We start from the raw sequence: 256 nt of genomic DNA, 5'->3' as shown, positions 1-256 counted from the left end.
GGGCAAGTGTGCTGTCCTGGAAACCAAGAAGGCTTTCAAGGTTGAGGGGATGACCAGCTGTGCTAAATGCTGCCAATAGGTCAAGTAAGATGAAGTCTGGGATGTGGCCACTGATATACCAATGTGAATATCACCAGTGACTTCAGCAACTTTTGCTGACGTGGTCAGGCAAGCAACCTGATTGGGGTTATTTCAGAAAAGCACCAGGGCCCTGGAAGAGAACTGAAGAAAGCTGGTATAAATTTTTACTATGAGG

This window comes from Crocuta crocuta, unplaced genomic scaffold (genome assembly GCF_008692635.1).
Source record: "Crocuta crocuta isolate KB4526 unplaced genomic scaffold, BGI_CrCroc_1.0 scaffold943, whole genome shotgun sequence".
Lineage (NCBI taxonomy): Eukaryota > Metazoa > Chordata > Mammalia > Carnivora > Hyaenidae > Crocuta > Crocuta crocuta.
This window is presented reverse-complemented; position numbering follows the sequence as displayed.